Raw genomic sequence first — 21,041 nt, forward strand, 5'->3', positions numbered from 1 at the left:
TCGGATTTTAATTTAGAAAAGGGTTTTGAAGCTTTATTTCCTCATTTATGCTCTGATACCACCTGTGGCAGAACCGCCTAATTTAACTCACTTCCGGAGGTGCTTGACTTTCATTAGACACTAAAGACCCCAAGAGTGGGCTAATTTAAATAGTTCCGTCGAGCACACCCCATGGGAGAACAAAAAAAATCCACATTTTTAAACAGGATCATAAATGGGAGAATAAAGCTTACAACATTTTAGCCATTTCTTACATCACTTTTCATGTAACATTAGAGTATAATATTTATTGTTTATAACAGCGGAATATAACCATGTTATCAGAGTTTCAGCGAAAATAAAATCATTTAATGACAAGTTAAACATTAAAATAGTGATCCGTTATATATGTCATAACGGTTATAAGTTTTTCCATTGTAAAACATTTTGGATGGAAGTTTCAAATAAACTCTATGTCCACAAAGCTAAGGAAATCCTCGCTGAGCCCACCAGGAGGTTCCCGCACACAAGTGTCAACTCTAGCATCCACCTGTCACCTGCAACAGGGTAGAACAAATCCTGAGTACTCAATCGTACTCCGCAAGACTTACCTGTCAGGAGGGAAGAAAAGACTCTAAGGATATACAAGGCTATCTGGCTTGTGGGTTTATTGCATCTGTAGGAGCATTACTAAATGTGCATCCTTATATTCAGTTTTATTAGCAGTCATCATTGGTTTATTAGCTAACCATTCTATTTAAGCACCTATGCTACTTTCAAGTAGGTGATAAAAAAATCAGAACCATTTTGTCCTTTCCAAGTTTCAGTTCTTACTACGGTGCTAGACCATAGCCAAGTCATACCGTATCACACGGCGATTCATGAATCAATGTTTCCCAGCTAGGTACCCCGAAACACACGCCCCGCTTGTACCCCAGGCACAAGCTAGACCAACCCGCCACTCTCCTGTCATGGGGTCCAGGTCCCCGTCCAAACTTGGACTCCAAGCCCCCGTACCTGAGTTCCGGACTCAGTACGGTGCTTGGACCTCCACCCAAAAACCACCACTAAAAGTCAGTTCGAAAAGAGCCAGAACCCATGACAAGAAAGTGGCAAGTCTTCCTGCTCCCATAAGCAAGTATGTGCTTAGGATAATAAGTCTGTGACCTGACTACCATCCACAGCAACGGACGGTCCTCAATCGACGCAAGCAGAACAACGCAACCCAAGCCTCACTCAGTTGCCTAACCAGTCTATGTCCATCCAAGTACAGTCCTGCCCGGTCTCCAATTATTATCTATATATATTTCATGTGATAATAACATGAAAAAAGTAGCAATAATATCTTTCCTATCTCTCGCGAGTGATAGGTAATCACTCAACTTCTACCGAGTCCTGTAGCATAACAACCTACATGATCCTATCATACTAGTAAGACTCATAGGATAAGAACATATATATGCAAGTGGGTTTCATTCAGCTCCTTAAACTTAATGTCCAAGCATAAAATAGAGTGCAGAATAATAGGGGTTATGCACCGGGGCTTGCCTGGGTAAAATATAACCAAGTTAGCTTTTCATCATGGTGGCATGATCATCAAGTCACCATCTGCTTCCGCTACTCTAGACGACTCCACGATCCAACATCGCTCCCATCATGAAACACGTGGATGCACGCAGGGACGTAAATAATCAACGACAATCGTAACTCTAAAATACGATTACGCCTCGGAAGCTAATGAGCTAGCTCTAATGACTAACATACTAAGTCATGTATCCACGATGTCAAGTGAGGCTCGTTTCTGGAAAATGTTTTTGTTCTACAATCCCCCAATTATTTTGACATTTGATTGATTAAATCTATATTTTCGTACTAGGGCTCATTTAGTTACCTTAACAAACTACTTCCTATGGAGCTATAAAAATTACAGTGAGCACCTAATAATGCTAGGAATCTACTATAAAAATTTCAGGGCCAGTACTACTACCAATTCATCACAATAATTCCTATAACTTCATATTTTACCCTTTTTAAATGCTTCAAATTAATTAGTCTACCCTTGAAAATTCTATGAAACTAAGTGAACAAAATACATTAGCAGATAGGTCATGATTTTAGAAACCTAACAAAATTGGTTTCACAATTTTTGGACATCTACACAAATTTATCCTGAATTTAGAAATTTGCCTTAGAACTAAATTAGAAACTATTTTAGAATTCGAAACGGGCCGGCGGCAACCACTTTGTCCCAGCAGTCCAATGCGGCCCGCACGGAGCGGCCACGCGCGCAGCAGGCCAACCCAGCAAGCGGCCCATGGCGGGGAGCCCGCACACGTGCCCGCGCTTTTATAGAAAAGTCCCCATACTACGCGGTTATTTCCCGGTGCCTTTGCTCACTATTGCACCAGAGGCGCATTTTTCATCCAGCACCCCCAACAAACCCATCCTCACACTGAGTCAGTCCCCGAGACACAAACTGCTCGCCGACGCCGCTCCGGATGGCGCTGCACGGCCACGCCGGCCACCTAGGGACTGAATCGGCGCACTAAGCGGGCCAACGGGGAACTACGAGCCAACACGCAACGGCGAGGAGCGAAACGAAGCTCCACGGTGCACCACCGAATGCTATCCATGATGGTGGTAGAATCACGCGATGGCGCTCCTGTTTCGGCGATCTAGAGCTCGAACAAGGTAGTCGAGATGGCAAGGAGGCATCAGGAGCTTCCCATGGTTTGAGCTACGGTGGTGGTTGAGGTGGAGGAGCGACGAGGCGACCTAGCCACTTGCGCCCGCACCTCACGGCGGCGTGCCGAGCGTGACACCAGTGCGTCTCCGCTCCGATGGCGGACTCCCTGGACAAAACAACATGAGCACCAAGCAAAGGAGGTCAAGGCGAGCTCCCAGTTACAAACAATCGAACTATCGCTGCCTTACCCCCAAGTTTGATGTCATGGCGGCACTCCGGCCAACCCTGAGCAAAATACCAATTTGGAGTTCGGTAGTGCTCGGCCGAAGATGGGGAAGATAGAGTGTCAAGTTTGCTCCCTAAGCCGCTTACTAGCGCGAGTAATCGGACCGTGGAGCCATGAGCTAGCTAAACCGACGGGCAGCGGCACGGAGCTCAGGCCGTGGTCGTTTCGCGGAGGGATATGTGAATGAGCTCAAGTGGCTTAAGACGGCGGCTCTGGCCATTGGCTGCCACCCGAACCCGTGCACACAAGTGATGAGACAGAGCAAGCTTTGGCACGACGTGCATGAATTTAGTTGGCCGAACCCGCGTAGGGCTCTCCAAGGTGGCTAGCGGGACAAGGCAGGCAATGGAGCATCACCTCGGCACTACGACTGGGACCGGATGGCCACGGTGCGGCGGTAGTGGCACAAGTAGGGCAGGGAAGCATCCCACCTCTAGGGTGACCGAAACATCGTTGTGGTAGGTGGAACAAGGGGCGGGACAGTCGCCACGTCGTCGGCTTGGCCCGCTCACGGCCTCGCTGGGGACGACCCTAGCCCGATCCCGCGAAGACGAGCATTGCCCACCCTAGCCCGATGTGCGGCCGGCAGTGCAGTGGCCACGGCCAGGAGCGGCCAGCAGCCGCGACACCAGGCATGCGTGGTGACCGCGGCCACGGGAGCCCAACGGCCAAACCGCAACACGCATGATTTTTAAAACGACGCAAAAACTGCTAACGACTTTGGATGCAGTTCGACTAATTTCCCTGACCTAAAGCTAGTAGTGTCAACTACCAGGCAAAGCAATCACCAAGGCCAGGGAGTAGCTCGAGGAGGAGTTAGATGCATGCCAACATGGCTTGTCACGCCGAACGCCCATTCGCGAACAAAGCACCGAAACATGATTCACCGCGCGTTCTAAGGAATTTGGGGTAATTTTTATGAGCACAACGTGACTCCCATCGTGACTACAACCTATACCATACTAGTACTCACCTTGATGCAAACAACTGTACAATTACATTAAGCTAGTGTTTAGGTATTTTAGCTAGAATTTAATTACCAAAACAGCATTGTCTACTACCTTTCCATACTTAGAAATTTAAAGGTTTTAGTTTGGAACTAACATCCACTAGCGCTTTTGCCTTAATTTCTAAAAGGTCTAAACCTTGTCGATTTCAACTAATAAGTATATCAAGACCAAGCCCATACTGCATATTAACCCATAGGAGCGAAATACTGAAGCACTATTGAACTATTTTGCTCAACATAATTCGCCAAAATTGACCTTTCAACATAAATCCAATTTCTTGCCGATTCAACGAAAAGTTCTAGTTTAAACCTCAGATTCGATTTCTGAGCTATCAAATATACTATTGGACAACTTTTACTTACCAAAATAAAGTTGCATTTTTATCTACTAAACTTGCACTTCAAACTTTTATCTAAGCATGAAATACAAGCTATATTTTATTTTGTTTATAAAAAATGTTTTTCACGCTTAATCCCATAGAACAAACCATTCGCTACTTATTTGCTAGAATTGTTGTCAGGCATTCCTAAATATCTTTACGCACTGAGTAATTTAACTTGGACGTTTCTTTGAGCCCACAAAAGTGAGACACACAGGATTCACTTATCACTTCAAGTATGTTTTAAATCAAAAATCCGAGAAACTCGTTTTGGAAATTTTTCTTAGGCCTAAATCTCGGTGCTAAAGCTTGTAACACTAGAGCTCGCGGTGACACTCAGTTTTTTTTAACGAATCAGCAGGGGATTCCCCTACCTAATATTTTTGTTTTTCTTTCAATTGAATACAAGTATGTTATTTACAGGGTGAAAAGATAAACAGAATAAAACAGAACAAAAAGCACAAAAAACACAAATACAAGGCTTCTAGGCCCAAAAAGGAAAAGGGAGAAAAACCTAAAAGAAATTATCTCTCCAAATGCTAAGAGCAGCTGTCGACTTGGCTTGGCTTTTATACACACAAGACCAAGCTCTTCCTTGAATTGTCTTTTTCCAATTATGTAAATTGATCTGCCCATTATAAAAAATAACTGTATTTCTTATCGTCCAAATAACCCAGCATGCTGTGATAAGACTTCCCATGAACAGAGGACTCCCAAAAGCTGTCCTGGCTTCTATTACCATAAGTGGTTGAATGCTTGTATTCCGGACAATGGGGATGGCTGAGAGTACATTCAAAGAATAGATGGAAACTACTCCCTCTGTCCACAAAATAATGCAATTCTCGCATTTCGAGAAGTCAAACGATTTACACTTTGACCAAAACTATATAAAAAAATATTAACATTCATAATACAAAATTAGTATCATTAGATTAGTTACAGAATACATTTTTATAATAAATTTGTTTAGAGACATAAATGTTAATAGTATTTACTATAAACTTGATCAAATTTGAGTAAACTTGACCACCACGGATCCCATAATTGCATCTTTTTGCGGACAGAGGGAGCAGTTTCTTCACACCCAGAATTGCAAAAACATAATTGTAATCCTCAAGTTCCATGTTTTTCCTTCTCTACAGATTCCTTGTGTTCAATCTGTCTCTGAGTAGAAGCCGAAAGAAAAACTTGTGTTTATCTGGGTTGCTTGAAACCCACGGCCAGGATAAAAGAGGAGAGGCTGCTGTATGCCCAATTAGAAGGTTGTAAGCTTTCTTGCTGCTGTACCTAGATGATCCCCAGGAATAACACCAGATATCATTAACATTTACATCCCATGATCTTTGCCGCATGAGGTTCTGAATATCCTCCAATTGGGAAGCAGCTTGTGTGGATAGAGGCAGGCTGAAAATTCTGCTAATCTCCTGGTCAAGAAAATACCCGATAGAGCATTATGGTGGGGAGTAAGGTGAGGAGCAGGTGAGATTCAATTCTGGAGTGACACTCAGCCTCTCTAAAAATTGCTAGTCAGGACCACTCCTGATCTCATCGGGAAGACTGGAAAGGCGACCAGAGCTCCAGGGACCAGGGGTCCGCCGTGGGCACCGTCCAGGAAAGGCTCGCCCGCACCCGCCTGGGAGTCCGCTGCGTGCGTTGTTCCGGGGAGGCCGGCGATGGTTGCTGTAGCTTGCCCGCCTAGGAGTCCGCCGCGGGCGCCGCCGTTCCAGGAGGCCGACGATGGCTGCTGGCCTGCTGCTGCCCAGGAGTCAGCCGCGGATGCTGTCCGCCCGTGGGCAAGCTGCGCGGGCAGGGAAGAGGGCGACGTGTGCGGGCGCTGAGCACGCGGGAAGACCCGATGGCGAGGGAGGCTGCGACTCCATCTCTAGCGAGCGAAGTTTGTGGGTTGGAGAGCCACTAAATTTAGAGAGGCAATTAGAGAGTCTGTTGGAGACTTTTTTTTTCTAATAATAGCCATATTTAACTTTACAAAATCATTTGGCTAGACACTTGGAGATGCTCAGTGTGCATATCAGGTTGATGAGTACAACCGACCTGGTTGCTTCTCGCGTTTATGGCAATAATAATAATTTGTTTGCTTTCAGCGAAGAACATGTTTTTCTAGCAAACAAAGATCGAGTAAGTTCTGCCAGCTTGGTGAGACAAATGTATTCCCCTTTTCTTCTAACTACTACATTCAGTCGTCATACTTTTATTTCTTATTTTTTCTCAAAAACGCAAAAAAATCGTGCATATTTATAATTAAGATAGAAATGTTTGAAATAAACGACGCGCTTTCATCTTTTCTGGACCACTGTTAAGTTTGTTTGCACGTACTACAGATTGAAAATTCTGTGACACCACAAATAAATGACTTTCCTTTGTACTACGGTTTGAATGAGCACTACAAATTGCTCCATTGCCTTGCTGTGCGTGCTTCCCTGTGCTCGTGGGGAAGCAAAATGATTTTTGGTTGGCAACTACTGCAGGAGTCTTAGGAACCGGATCGGACGCCGAACCGGACGATCGCCTGCTGGTGCTGGCGTTTCGTCCTCCGGCCGATGCTGCCGGGCTGGCTGGTGGGGACCGCCTTGTGGCAGCAGGGATGGCGTCGGCGCGTCGGGCGGCGGAGAAACGTGGGGCAGAGGCGGGAAGCGTCGCGCGGCTGGAGCGCGTCGGCTGGGCGGGGCTGAATCTGGTGACCTTCGTCCATGGGCCCAGTGGCGAAGACACAGGAGTGAGGGACCGGGCGGACGGCGATCGTCCATACGGTGTCCGGCTCAGCAAGCAATTGACCTCACGTTGGAAATTCTCCTCTACAATCTCAATCCTGTTATGAAGTTTCTTCACAGCAACGACCGTCCCATTTCGATGTTCTACCTGCGGTTCACGACACTAATCATCAGCGTATAATATAAGGTTTGCGGGCAGGAGCGGATCAGGGGGGGGGGGGGGGGGGGGATATGGGGAGGAAGAGAGAGAGAGAGAGGAAGAATAAGAGACCAGTCCCCCTTCAATTCTGTTCTGCATCCGCCACCGTTTGCGGGCATGACTGCATGAGCAAAGTTGGCAGCTTGAGTGCGCACATCCTTGTAAACTGCTCCAAACCCACCTCTGTCAAAAAATTTTAATAACAACACATCTGTCGATGAGAGAAATTTCTTGTAATGTCCTAAAAAAAAGGTACTCGCTCTTTTCCTAAAAGAATTAATTTCTAGAGAAAAATTTATCTCCAAAAGAATCAATTTCTAGAGCTGATGGTCACATTATCTCGCCTCGAAGTCTTGTCACATTTAACCACAGCCCCCCATCTCCCTCTTCCACGTCTTGTCTCCAATACCAAAGCATAGGTTTGGATGCTAGACTAGTGAAGAGTCATCAACATTTGATACTCTAAATGAACACATCTCAATTAAGAGTCTCGGTAGATGAAAAGCAATTAAGATTTAATAATTTAACGAGCCTATTCGTTGGCTGGTTTCTGAGCTGGTAAGCCCGGCTGGTGCTGATTTATTATGAGACTGAAACCAACAAACGAACATGCTGAATGAGGGGCAGCATAGTCTTTTTCTTTTGTTTGCTAATTTATCGTAAAGTTGCTAAGGATTGATTCCTTGAGGACGATTTGATCCTGTCAACAACACTACTTCTGCTACACCACGCCATAGCAGGGACAACGTCGGCCCAAGTGATGATCACAACGTTGCTCAGGAAGATGGGCCTCGGCGTGGTGCTCATGCGAGAAGGCCCAACCCACACGTCCAAGGCCTGGAGTGGGTGTGAAGCTTCTGTTAGCTAGTGCCGTACGCCGAAGGGGAGGAAGCGAGAAGGCATCAATTAAGAAACAACTTGTATTCTACTCTGTAATCACTCCTCTGTTCTAAGTCAAGCTACTCCTCCGATCTGCTATCCTCTGTTCTTCTCGATTCCTCTGCTCTTCTACTCCTCCTATTGCTAGTGCTTACAGATCCACGCTTTCATCATCTAATAATGCCTTCTCTAGGGCAAGCCATTTACTTTCTTGGCAATTCTCCATCAGGGATTCCACTAAGGCACGATGGATTAGAGTTGGCGGCGGATATCACTCTTCCAGATCGGCTGACCTAACACCAACAACTGATAAATCATGTTACTGTATTTACGCTAGCTACTTTGGATTGTGGGATTGGAGACGGAAAAAAAAAGAGCAACCGTTATAGGAGAAAAGTTAACAGATCTCTTCAATCGAAAGACAGATAATTCCTTCATTCGGCTGATGAGAGATTGTTAGCCCACAGTACTATTTGAGCTTGTTAGGTAGCTAAACTATAAATTTTAGTACTATGGGCTAACAATCTGTTTTATAAATTTTAGCTACCTAACAAGCCCACAGTACTATTTTAGTGCTTGGTAGCTAAACTATTTGAGCTTGTTAGGTAGCTAAACTATAAATTTTAGCCCACAGTACTATTTTATAGTTTAGCTACCAAGCACTAAAATTCCTTCATCCCGGCCCGCTGCAACATATGCTGCATAAATCTCATCATTTGTGTGCTTCTCCGTTGCAACATATGCTGCATATATAAATCTTCAACTCTGTTTGTACACGAAGAGCGCATCGGCGGGCTCATCAACCAGAATGCTAACTCTCTTTATCTTCAACAAAAAAAAAAACCATGCATCGTCTTGCAGTCCAATTTATCACAGTTATCCTTTCGTAGCGTGTCGCCGCGCACGGTGCACACGTACATATACAGTAGGGGCAAAAATTAACAAAGCGATGACCAATTTCGTGGATGTATTTTGCTGGAGCTTCCAACCTCTGCGCATGTCCTTAATGCATGCTGTCTATCGACACTTAAAGTTTTCCCCGTACCAGTTTTATGCACAAGGGGATAGTATCATAATGAAGGCTGCTATTTGCTAGTTTGCTCAAAAACCAGTCATGGCACTTCTCGGTACAACGCAGACAAATAAATTAATTTAATCATCGAAGACTCTCGTGTTCTTTTTGGCGTCAACACTGGCACGCTAATGACTCCATATCAATTTCCATAACTTCTATTCCCTCATCGGTTCCAATCACGAGCCTACACAATCAAGATGTTCCAGGTTCAAACTTGAAAGTCAAAATGCAAAAAAGAAAGAAAAAAGAAAACAAGAAGAGAAGTCAATTCCCAACTGGCAACTCTAAGTTTTAGTGCTTGGTAGCTAAACTATAAATACGTTACGACCGATCCGGAACTTCTTCAATCTGTACGTTCGTCGATCTGTCCTACACCGATTGTATAGGGTGTTGTTGGACCTCAAGTTATGAAAAAAATAAATCATTGTGACCATGCGATAAAATGATAAGTTTTGTGAAAAGAAATCTATCCATTTGTTCCCTATGCGGAAAAGGATAAGAAATAGATGGTAGCCTAACACTTGTTTTTAGTTCACAGACAAATACATGGTCAAATTTGTCGATGATTGTTTGCATGACCTCATTTTTTTAATATGAACCTATACAAATTTGGCGATGCAGTGGTGTTCCCGTGGCCTGCAGAGGTGACAGCGGTCGTCGGTGGGCACATCCCGTCACTGGCAGCACCTCTTTAGGATCGGATTAGGGTTTTCTGTAGGTGAGATGGCGGTTCCGTTCAACCTCGTGACCCGAGCCCAGTTCCCCACTCCTCTATATATATATGCTGTGCGACAGGGGCCCACCAACCAGTTAGGGTTGGGCTCCCCCGATCAGGGAGCAGAGGCAAGGGCCCAATAGGCCGGTGGAGATCAACTAACATTCTCCCCTTGATCTCATTTCATCTTTCACTTTCATATCATTTACTTTTGTTCATTCCATTACAGATTAGCGCATAGAGCATGTCTCATCGTCACGGTCCATTGCCGATAGACTTAACAGCTACAACACACTACTCTGTTCTGAAATAGATACTTATCTTTGGGCCTTCTTTTGTCCAGGAATTTTAGGCTTTCCCTTAAACCCATGCTAGCTACATGTTCTCTGAACACCATGTTCTCTGAACATGTTGGGTGGTAAGCCTTTTGTAAGCGGATCCGCGAGCATCTTTTCTGTATTTATATGCTCAAGACTTATGACTTGATCCCGGACTTTATCTTTCACAACATAATACTCTATGTCAATGTGTTTGGCAGCACCACTTGACTTATGTTGTGAGCACACTGTACTGCCAGATTATAATCGCAGTATAACTTAAGTGGTCTATAGATGTCGTCAACCACCTTCAAACCGGGTATGAACTTCTTTAGTCAGTTCACCTACCCGTTGCCTCATAACACGCTACAAACCGTCATACATTGTGGACGATGTAGTGATAATTTGCTTTGAGCTTTTCCATGAAATAGCTCCCCTTTACGAGATGATAGAAAATCCACGTCTGGATATGTATTCACTCTCGCATAATCAGAATCTGAATATCCCACTATGTGGAATAAATCAGATCTTCTATATGTCATCATGAGGCCTTTCGTTCCTTGCAAATAATGCAAGACTTTCTTTACTAATTTCAGTATTCTGTTCCAGAATTGCTCTAGAATCTGCCAAGTAAAAACTCGATAACAAATGCCAAGTCAGGGCGCGTACATACTTGAGCATGTTGCAAGCTTCCAACAGCTGAAGCATATGGAACCACTTTTATTTGATTAAGCTCATATTGGTTCCTGGGGCATTGATAATCCCCATATCGGTCGCCCTTGACTATAGGAGCAGGTGAGGGACTACATTTGTGCATACTATATTTCTTTAAGATTCTTTCTATGTATGCCTTTTGTGACAGTCCTAATACCCCTTTTCTTCTATCTCGGTGAATCTCGATCCCTAGAACGAACGAGACTTCACCAAGATCTTTCATATCAAGTTTTGAAGACAAAACTTCTTTGTCTCCTGTAGTAGACTGACATCACTACTGACAAGTAAGATATCATCCATATACAGGACAAGGAAGATAAACTTCCCATTCTTAAACTTTGTATAGACACAATTGTCCTCTACATTCTCTTTAAAACCAAAAATTCTTTATTAACTGATCAAACTTTAAGTACCACTGTCTTGAAGCTTGCTTTAATCCATAAATGGATTTCTTTAGGCGGCATCCCATTCGTTCTTTTCCTTCCATGACAAAACCTTTCGGTTGTGCCATATAAACATTTTCCTCCAAGTCTCCATTGAGAAATGCCGTCTTTACATCCATCTGATGTAATTCTAAATCGTAATGTGCCACTAATACCATTATGATTCTAAAGGAAATTTTATATGGGACTGGAGAAAAGGTCTCATTGTAATCAATCCCTTCATTTGCATAAAGCCTTTTGCCACAAGTTGTGCTTTATATCTCTCTATATTCCCTTGAGAGTCAAGCTTTGTTTTGTAGACCCATTTACAGCCTACTGTTTTGGCTCCTTTAGGAATTATTTTCAAGTCCCAAACTCTTTTGGTATTCATTGATTTCATTTCATCTTTCATGGCCTCAAGCCACTTTGATGAATGATCACTTCTCATGGCTTCTTCAAAAGAGGTGGAATCAACCTCCATTTGAAATTCCTTAGTGTTGTACACTTCATAATCAGCAGAAATAGCTGATTTACTAACTCTTTGAGTCCTTCTAGGGGCCTCTACTTTTGGCACATCTTCTGTTTGAGGCTATTGTTGCTCCCCCTCATGTGTGGCAATATGTTCTATAGGATTCTAAAGAACAGGTTCCTCATTTTCATTCATTGTTGTCACAGATGGAATAACAACAGGTGCTGACACCATAGTATCTTGCACTGTCTGTGCAGCGACAGCATGTAGTGAGAAAATTGGCTCATGAATCATTGGAGTGGGCGCATACACCCGCTTCACTTCAAGGACAATTTCTCGAGCTACCATGCTCCCCCTCATCTTTTCATCCTCTAGGAAAACAGCGTGTCTCGTTTCCACAAACTTTGTATGTCACTCTAGACAGTAGAAACGAAAACATTTTGACTTTTCTTTGTAGCCAATGAAATAGCAACTTACTATTTTGGGATCTAGTTTCCCAATGTTTGGGTTAAATACTTTAGCCTCAGCAGAGCTCCCACACACACACGCAAGTGGTTTAGTGGGGGTACTCTTTCTGTCCACAACTCATACGATGTTTTGAGCACCGACTTACTTGGTACTCTTTTGAGAATATGAATGGGGTTTTTAACGCCTCCATCCACAAGCTCAACTGTAAGGTGGAGTAACTTATCATACTACCCACCATATCCATCAGGGTGTGATTGATTCTTTTAGCTACTCTATTCTGCTGAGGTTCACCCGGTGTAGAATACTGAGCTACTATGCCATTTTTTTAGGGTATGCCGACCGTAGTACTCCCCCATGGTCAGACCTGACTATCTTAATCTTTAATATCTTAAATTTATCCAATACATCTTTTCTCTTTGATTGGATAAATATAGCCATAATGGGAGTAATCATTTGTGAATGTTATGAACGGAACATAACCATCCACACTCTTTACAGGAAAGTTGACCACAGATGTCTGTGTGAATAATCTGTAAAATTTCTGCACTTCGTTTGTCATCTTTCTTAATCTTCTTTACATACTTTCCTTTTATGCATTCCCTACATTATTCTTAATCTGAGAGCTCAAATGGAGGAAGAATATCATTCTTAACTTGTCTTTCTATTCTCCCCCTCGAAATATGGCCTAAACAACAGTACCATAATTTCAACAACGCATCGTGAGCTCTCTTATGCCACCTTTTCCAGAGTAACACTCTGTCACCAGCTGCTTCATCAGCTGAGTGGCATATATCTTTGAAGAGCCAGTGAACTAACTCTTTATAAGTCTTTGAAGAGCCGGTGAACTGACTCTTTATTCTATCAAGGTACTTAGTGACCGTGTCATATTCTGGGATTGAGCCCACAATTGCAGGTTCAATCATGTTCTTTATCACAGCCAAACATTTCTTATTGGCAGTGACCCACTTCTTATGCTCAAAAGTCATAGGACATCTTTTGGGATTCAAAATCCATTTTTTTAGTTGCCTAATCGGCATCATTCCCTTTTGTCTCCTTCACCGGTACCACAGACTCAGTGGGACACGGTGAGGTGACTACCTAGTCCATCTTAGTCAAGATGAAAATCAGGTCAAAACTTTTCTTAACATAAAATAACACCATTTGCATGCCTTGATTCCAACGTTGGTCAAAATCAAAACATACAATTATTCTTATACACTAATTCTACATCATCGTTGGGCAGAAATAGAATTAATGCATAAATCTTTAACTTTCACAACTGTTCTTACACACTAATTCTACATCACCGTTGGGCAGAAGTAGAATTAATGCATAAATCATTAAAATTTACAACTCTTCTTATACACTAATTCTACATCACCGTTGGGCAGAAGTAGAATTAATACATAAATCATTAAAATTACGATATTATTATTAACAACGTTGGTCAGAAAATAACAACATCATAATCATGTCAAATCTCTTTTTCTCCAATTAAATACCACATTGGTTCAAAATTAACCAGAGAATCAACATTTTCTTTAGCAGCGGAAAAACTTTCTTTTTCTCCAATTAAATATCACGTTGGTACAAATTAACTGGAGAATAAACAATTTCTTTGGCTGTGGAAAAATTCTCTTTTCCTTGAATTTTACCCACAGGGAAAATTGCTTTTCCTATTTTCTTTAATCTATTAATCAATTTTCAGGAAATAAACATTTACTGGAAAAACTTTCTTTTTCTCCAGTTAAATAACACGTCGGTTCAAAATCACTGGAGAATATACTTTTTCTTTAGCAGCGGAAAACCTCTTACTCAATTTCTTGAATTTTACCCACAGGAAAAAATTACTTTTTCTATTTTTCTTTTGAGCCATTTTGCATTTTCAATTTTCTAGGAAAAAGAAAAAAAATACGGGCTCATTCTACCTCTCTCGGCCCAAAACCAGCAAAAGCCGGCCCGGCCCACCTCACCGCGCGCGCGCAGGCTGCACCCAGGCCGCAACCTGGGCCTGGGCCAGCAAAGCTCCGCGCGCCCGCCTGGGCCATGATGCGGCCCGTGCTTCTATCGTCGTCAGATCTCATCCGACGGCCATCCGATCGTTTCGGCCGAATAAAAACCTTCTCCGGCCGCGGTCCTCAAACCCTAGAGGCCATTTGGTTCTTTCCTTTCTCTCTCTTCGCTCTCTCTCTTCTCTCCTCACACAGCAGCGAGGTGAGCGCAACTGAGACCGACTCGAAGGCGGTGGAGCAGTGAGCCACAACGCCGTCGCCGGCCCCCTCGCCGGCGTGCGTGTTCCCCAGCGGGTGAGCGCGCCACCGTCGAGCGGCCTGGCCGCGGCGCCCCCTTGGCCGAGCTCTTCTTCTTCCGCACCGGCGAAGGTGGGTCCATTCCCCTTTTCCCTTCTTCCCGTCCCCTTCTCTCTTTTGGGATTAACCCGTGGTGGGGATGGGGTCAAAATTAGGGTTAGGGTTTCGCTTTTTGATTCAATTAGGCCGATTCAGTTTTCTCTCCTTTTGATATCTTTTCTTTATGTTCATCCGAATGTGGATCTAGAGTTAGGGTTAGGGTTCGGGTTCCAATCCCTGTACTTTTTCTTTCATTGCATTTCCATTCTTTCTTCTCGGATTCAACCGGTTAGGGATGGGGAATCGTTCTTGGGTTAGGGTTTCGGCTCTGTTCATCTTAAGGCCAAAACCTTTTCTTTTCCTCCTTCCCAAAACCTTTTCTTTTCCTCCTTCCTTTAACCCAGTTAGGGTTAGGGTTAGGGAACCCCTTCTCTGTTTAGATCCGAAAGGAAGTGTTCGGTTCTTTTCTCTTCTTCTTTTCTTTTCTTCTTCCCCAATCGGATCTTGATCTTGTTTGCTTTTCTTTGTTTGACCGATTGGGGTTAGGGTTCGTGTGCCGACCCCTTTTCTTTGTTCTTTTTCTTTTCGCTTGTTCACCTGAAAAAGGGGATCTAGGGTTAGGTCTTAGGGTTCGGCCAAATCCGAACCCACTTCTTCTTTCTCACGCGAGTTAGGGTTAGAGTTGGGAAAAACCCTCTTTCTTGTCAGATCCGAACTGGATTTGATCTTTTCTGTTCTTTGTCGTGCGCCGTCGAACGGTGCGGCTTCTTTCCCCACGTGGTGGCGGTGGTGACCGGGGTTCCAGTGACGTCCGCCACCCCCGGTCCTTTCCCTTTTCTTTTACCCGGTTAGGGTTAGAGTCACACAGAGGTAACCTAGCTCTGGAACCATTGTTAGAATCGAATGTGTACCTCTCTGTGTGTAACCATAGATCCGGTAAGCCTCCTCGCCTTTCTTTGTTGCGACGCGTAGACGGCGGTGCCGCGGCGTAGTAGGCGTCCAGTGTAGAGACAGCTCTGGCTCGGTGTAGTCCTCGCGGACGCCGGTGCTCGGCGCGGCCGGGGAGGAGACGAGGTGGCGATCTAGTGGTGTTCCCGTGGCCTGCAGAGGCGACGACGGTCGTCGGTGGGCACATCCCGTCGCTGGCAGCACCTCTTTAGGATCGGATTAGGGTTTTCTGTAGGTGGGATGGTGGCTTCGTTCAACCTCGTGACCCGAGCCCAGTTCCCCACTCCTCTATATATATATGTGCTGTGTGACAGGGGCCCACCAACCAGTTAGGGTTGGGCTCCCCCGATCAGGGAGCAGAGGCAAGGGCCCAATAGGCCGTTGGTGGAGATCAACTAACATAGGGTTCAAGTCGGGCGACGCACCATAGTCCACACTCCACGTAGGACGATAGACGAGACCACAAAAAGTCAAACTCAGAACTTGAGTATTACTCAAGCCTTCTAACCAACTTAGCTACATGCCCTTTTGCTAATTCTTATTTAGGCTATCTATGTGTCCCTTTATTCACAAGTATAAATTATGGCATTGTAAATGAGCAACGTTAGTGCCAGCTAAGTACAAAATTATAGGAAGACACCAATGAATTATATACCTCTTTGAGCCTACGAATCCAAGATTTCTGATCCTTGAGCCATAGGTGCAGCCAATAGTTTTCTCAAGCCTGAAACTTAGGAAGTATCACGATTAGTGTTGTGTGTATCCTTCGTCATCAATTCAACACAACAAAGGGATCGGAATAAATCAGTTACACCACTAGTACAAATGTGCACATCTATGACAAAATTTTAGTGACCAAGCAAAATCATGCCATAGAACATAGCATAACTATATCGAAAATTTTCAGCAATCGCAATATTGACTACTATCTCTACCTCTAAAAGAATGAAATTCTATATTTTATTGAGTTAAACTTTCTTAAATATAGGTATTCTATGAATATATATTCCATGACGATCCTCATAATAATTATTTGGTATAATAAATATTAATACTTTCTTTTGCATATATTTAATTAGATTTGAGATGGAATGACTTAGAAGAAAATTAAAATTATATTTTCTCTAGGATGGAGCGAGGGCCCATAGATTGACTCACTCTGGTCATACACAAACGAGTATATATATACTACGGGTACCCTCATCAACCATGAAATCAGACCAAGGCCACCACTGATAAGTCCCTGTCTGACTGCCCTTATTAGTCGGAGGGCAACCCGGGGGGCATGCCCGACGGAGCACTCGCGTTTGACCGTGGACTCAGATCGTGGGGCTCAGTGACCAATTGGAGCGCCTCGACTGGCCGCCTGGCCCTCTTCGACTGACAATCGAGTTGAGTGAACCTGGGACCTGGCAATGTCTTGGCCTCCGACCTTGGAGTCAAAACAATCGGTCCGACCCTAAGTCCTCTTGCACCAATTAGGGCTTCACGAGGGGCCATGCAGGTGGCTCTGCATGTTGAACGGGTATGGATCCCTCCTCTGCAACTCAAGGTGATGACTGGAACAGTACCCATGACTAGATAGCCATGCCCTTCAGTACCATGGCTGCACTTAAGTATGAGGCACATGGCACAGTATGCCTTGCGCTACTAAAACCCTATGTGGAACAGGAAAGATGGGACATGCCTCATCTGCCACTATGGCGCCCCTGTTCCAGCAACCGTTATATGGGTGTGGCCAGTCGCAACCACTACTCCCACGATGTCCTCTACGACCCTGGACAGGGGTGGCGACAATATAGCACAGATAGAACAAGATGATGCCAACTGGAAGACCCCCTCAAGACTGATAGACGTATAGGGCTCCACTCTCTTTTTGTAACCCCGCCCCTTGGCTATATAAGGGGATGTAGGATTTATATTCTTCTTCTACCGAATTTCTACGCTTTACACCATCTTCGACACTCTCACCTGTTTGTAACCCCTGCTGCAAACTTGAGCTCTTGAGCTTAGGAACACAATATGCCACCGCCGACTGGATGTAAGGCATTTGCCCAAACCAGTATAAATCCTGAGTTTAATTCCGAATGCTAAGTCATCCAAACAAACACACAGCCACAAATTTAAGTTAGTGGTATGAAACAACATGTTCACCCTTTTCAGCACACAGATCGCACATTGCTCCTTATGGGCCTGGGTCGTGCATTGGACTCCACTGGCCAGGCCCGTCCCATGGGGGAGGCCAGGCAGTGCGACGCCCAGGGGCCCATGGCACTAGGGGCCCATGAGTATACGTATATGTAGTACATGCATTTGGCTCCATACGGTCACGTCCAGTTCAGTCTGTGGCTCTGCGCGGCAACCCTTTCCTATTCGCGACTCCGCGTCAAAGCATGCGTGTTGTTGTGCTGCGGCGGCGGTTCCGGCGTTCTCAAATCCTGAAATCCAGATTTCCGTAATCTGGAATCCCGTGATCCCAGCAGGCGCCCACTAACCCAGCTGCGCTGCAGTCCCTTCATCCCTGTCCCCGACTCTCTGCGGTAAGTGATTATGGTTTCAGTTCATCAGTATTTATTATTTATTCAATCTGAAAACTTCAGTTTCTTTTTTACCTTGCAATCCAATACATACAGGCATCAAGCGATAGTGCAGCGAATTGTTGATCTATTAGTTTAATTATTTAATTCATCAAGGAACTTATGGACATGCCACAGGCAGCAGGTTGCCCATAATTTGTTTTAAATTTTAAGTCATTTCATGTTACTGTGATTTCACCGTTCTTTAAACTTCTTTGATGTATTGTCGTTTTTTAACGAACTATATTTTACGAGTTAACTCTTATTACCAGTAGTACTATATAGTTCAATCTCGTGATATTAAAATATTAGATTACCGGGACTTCATTGTCTTGCTTGCCCAAGGGCCCTAGAAATTGTTGGGACGGCCCTGCCACTGGCCCACATTAATTAGGGATGTCTTCAACTTCATCAACTGAATTTGGTGCCCAACCATCCAAGGGCTGCCAAATTTCTAGGGCTAGACAAAGAGTCAGTGAAGTGGCTAGGACGCCAATAAGGTCAGGGCTTAATGGTAGGCTGGGAAGCACAACGCCTAGACTGAGGAGTCTATGGGCCGGTAGCGAGGAGGATCAGCGGTGAGTGCTTGGTCCTTGGAGGTTACCACCGCCTCACTTCATGTAGCTAACTCCATAAGGGCTTGTTTGGTAACATAGCACTCCCCTTCAACTATCCATACATATTGGGAGGTATTGAGGTGGAAAATTATTAATTTATTTTCTGCCCCAGTCGATATGGGTCGGGAGGGATTGAGTATATATAGATAAAGAAGCCCTAAGGGAGTCTACTGTCGTGAGGAGGTCAACCAAAATAACTGGGTGCAGGTAACTGAGGAAAAAGAGAAGATACCAGGCAAGCCACGTAAGAGCATCTCCAAGAGTCTTTCTAAATTTCACTCTCTAAATCATCATTTAGAGAGTCACTTGCATAAAAATCGCTTTCTATATCTTTCCAGTTTTTCTATATCTTGTGTACACTCTAAAGAGCCATTCTCGTTTTTTTATTTTTGGCTAAGAAATCCGAAATAAAAGATGGCTATATTTAGATAACCATTTAAATAATCTATTGGATGATATTTTTTCACCAAAATCTCTATTTCTAGCAATTAAGAATGGTATAGAGAGTCTCTTGGAGTTACTCTAAGGGTACTTTCGTCCATCATGCAAAACTTGAAATGCCCCAAAGAGAAATCTAGTGTAAAGGCCTAACAAACCTACCATTGATGTCATATATATAGGGAATAAAAGTTAAATTGGATGTTAAATAAAGATGTTGTGAACTTTAGATCCAAATAGTGAGTTTTTTTAAGGTCTGTTGGGTTTAGTCCCACATCGGTAATTGGTGGTGGGAGAGCACAACATATAAGGCAGGGGCAGCCCTCACCTATCATGCAAGTCTTTTGGGTTGAGTTAGGCCCAAGGCCTTGGTATGTTGTGGGTCCGGTGGACCTGGGCCTAGGGGCTGCCGACTAGTGTGTATAGCGAGCTAGGCCGGATCCGTTGCGCACTTTAACAGTGTCAAATAAGTAATTTCACCTAATAAGTAATTTCACCTAAAATTCCCGACCCCCTTAAAAGCTAATATAAACACCAACTAAATGACTTTGTTTGGTTCTTGGCATATATATAGAGGAGGTGTTTAATTTGGGCCAGGCAGCGTCAGGTATATATATGGAGGAGGTGTTTAATTTGGGCCAGGCAGCGTCACCTGACGTCTGATTTCAAACGTCTGGGCTCAGGATTGTTTGTCTGACAAGGCAGTACCTACCAAGGTATGACCTGAACACGCCCTAATTAAGTGCGACCAAAAGGCTAGAATAAAATTATGATGTGCAGCTCTTTGTTTTTAAAACGCAGTAGTTAAAAAGAATTGAAAATAAAATAATCCTAACACGTACGACTATTGGAAATTTGGAATTTAGTGCTATCTAGCTCGGGGATATATACATGCATAATTAGAAATATGACCTGTAGTTTGTGGAGTTCCAGAAGTGGACGATCGGGGGTTCGAAATCATTGGGCTTGATACCTGCAACTATTAGTGGAAGTGTTGGGTGGCAAGATAGCGCACCAATAAAACCTCCGGTCCCGTGTAGTGTGTGAACACGTGCCCCCGTTTGCAAATCCCATATCTGATTCAAGACAAGAAGAAAGAAAATGCATTGCACACATGCATTCAAATCGACTGCTATCCCATATTCAAATAATATATACACACAAAAATACTTACGTTTAGACCATTATTACAAACCATAACCACAAGGCTCCGACCAGTCTCAGTGGTAACATGGTCAAAGAGGTCGGTTGAATTTAGTTCTATTGTTGTGATAGGCTGAGGAGGGAAATAATAATCATATGACCAGACCTGTGAAGTCAGATTTAATTTCAAGAATAGAAGATCTAATTAAGTCAGATTATATATATTAACCTCGGACATAAATAAACTAAGTAGGTTAAAATATAATAGCACAATCAAAGGATAGCTAAAGGGAGAAAGACCAACCTTGAGCGTACCATGTTTGTTGCCACTAGTGAAGGTGGTGTCCTTCAAATTTGGGTTAAACTTGGCAAGCACCCAACCATCGGTTGAGTTATGTTCGAAGGAGCCAAGGTTTTTAAAATCCAGTTCCCAGTTCCAGAGCTTGATCACGCCGCTATAAGATGCCGATAGTAAGTATGGGAGAGTAGGGTGAATCGCCAATGATAGGACCGGACTACCACAATTAGCTTTGAATTTTTTAATTTTCTTCATTGTAAGACTATCGTAGACATATGGATGTCTCCGCAACGATCGCCGACTGCAAACCATTGCTTTCCACGGCGGGCTGCAAACCATTGCTCTG

The 21,041-nt window shown here is 43.9% G+C and overlaps 1 long non-coding RNA gene across 1 annotated transcript; it reads right to left on the reverse strand.

The window, feature by feature from the left end:
* Positions 1 to 9,260: 9,260 nt before the first annotated feature.
* Positions 9,261 to 20,430, reverse strand: LOC136509571 (uncharacterized). Its single transcript, XR_010772378.1, has 3 exons — positions 20,167 to 20,430; positions 16,279 to 16,347; positions 9,261 to 9,406 (listed from the first exon to the last, which is right to left on the reverse strand). It is a non-coding gene; the product is annotated as an uncharacterized lncRNA (long non-coding RNA).
* Between the last annotated feature and the right edge of the window lie 611 nt (positions 20,431 to 21,041).

Source organism: Miscanthus floridulus, chromosome 15 (genome assembly GCF_019320115.1).
Source record: "Miscanthus floridulus cultivar M001 chromosome 15, ASM1932011v1, whole genome shotgun sequence".
NCBI classification, from domain to species: domain Eukaryota; kingdom Viridiplantae; phylum Streptophyta; class Magnoliopsida; order Poales; family Poaceae; genus Miscanthus; species Miscanthus floridulus.